Genomic DNA, 1,646 nt, shown 5'->3' with positions numbered 1-1,646 from the left:
AAGAGATACTTCTCAAGTGCAACTTTTAGTAGAAAAAGAGGGGAAATCTGTAATAGAGCATGCATATGAAAGCGTCAACTGTGGTCCAAGGCAAGAAGCTACTGTGATTAGCACTTGAACTGCTGGAATTAAGGAAGACTTTTTTTCTAGTTAGTTAGTTAGGGAACTAGGAATAAGAGGGGCTGTGTTTGAACCGTAGTTTACTGGGCCAGGTAGAACTGTGTTCACAGAGAAGATGAAAAGGTTGCTCAAGCAGGGAACTTGAGGCTCTTTGGAGCTTGAGTGGTTTGCTGAGTCTGGATATGGGCCAAGCTCTTTATAAAGTAGGAAAGGCTTTGGCAGATCTCAGTACTTAGACCAGCATGCAAAGAGAGCTGGTGAAGAGAGAGCATCCCAGAGGAGAGTGAAAAGGTAGAGCTGAGGAAGAGATCTTTCTGGGTTCCATGAAGACAAACGAAGGTGATGATGTGTGAAGCTGGAGTTCCTAAGGAAACAACTGATAGATGCTCAATTGTATGCTAAGGGGCTTTAGATGGTTTTAAAGCCTGAGGAGCAGTTCACAGAAGACACCATGATAGAATAATGCATGTGAAGACAGTCAAGCCTGTCCCAAGGCTGGGTAACTATCCCCTAAGACTAGGAATATATTTAGCTTCAGCAAAAGGTTATACTGGGGGCGGGGAGGAAGTTGGTTTGGTCAGCCAGGAACTCCCCCAATAGTCAGGTATGGTGAATGAGGAGGCAATAGCTACAGGCCAACCCAGGGCAGCTCTGAGAAAGGAAGACAGGAGGTGCAGCTGGGAGAGTGTGGCCTCATTCCCCTTGGCCCTGAGTAGGTCTGAGCAGACTCTTAGTCCCACTGAGTTTCTCGGGTGTGGGGAAATGTAGAGAGACTCCATGGCAGATCTCCAGGATATGGAACTGCAGTGGCTCAGAGAGAATGGCTGACAGTTGCAGGGAGCCAAGACAGCACCTACCATCCATGCTTTGTACCCAACACTGATCTGTGGAGGTTGTAACTGATACAAAGGGATGGAGCCTTCCATTCTGTGTTAGATTTGGCTTATAGTTGGCTTTAGTATCTTCTTAGTTATGGATCTCTGGTATAACCTGGCACTTGCTGAGAGCTGAGAACAGATGACATCTGGCTTTCAGAGTGAGTGTTTCACCAAAGTTATCTGTGAAACCCACTATTGGTTATGGAATGGTGGTTTGGAATGCTGCCTTGTCCTGCCCATCCTCTGGAAATATTTTGTTATATAGATGGAGTAATGCTAATGAGTGTTTGTAGATTTGGAAAGCCATAGGAGAGACAACCAGGCACAAGAGTACTTCTACCTACCTTACAGTCATACTGGAGCTGGGATAGTAGAAAGAAAGAAAGAAAGAAAGAAAGAAACAAACAAACAAACAAACAAACAAACAAAGGAATCCAGAAGGACATTCTTAGAGGCCCTAAGGTTATTGAATGAAAACTTCCCTGTAGCTGGGCTGTTGTGGTGCACACCTTTAATACCAGCACTCAGGAGGCAGAGGCAGGTACATCTCCATGAGTTCAAGGCTAGCTTGGTCTATAGGGCAAGTCCCAGGGTTACAAAGAGAAACCTAGTCTTGTGGGGAGGGGAAGGAGTGAAGGAAGGGAGGGA

The sequence above is a fragment of the Mus pahari genome, chromosome 12 (assembly GCF_900095145.1).
Source record: "Mus pahari chromosome 12, PAHARI_EIJ_v1.1, whole genome shotgun sequence".
Classification (NCBI taxonomy): domain Eukaryota; kingdom Metazoa; phylum Chordata; class Mammalia; order Rodentia; family Muridae; genus Mus; species Mus pahari.
Note: the sequence above shows the minus strand (reverse complement) of the source record.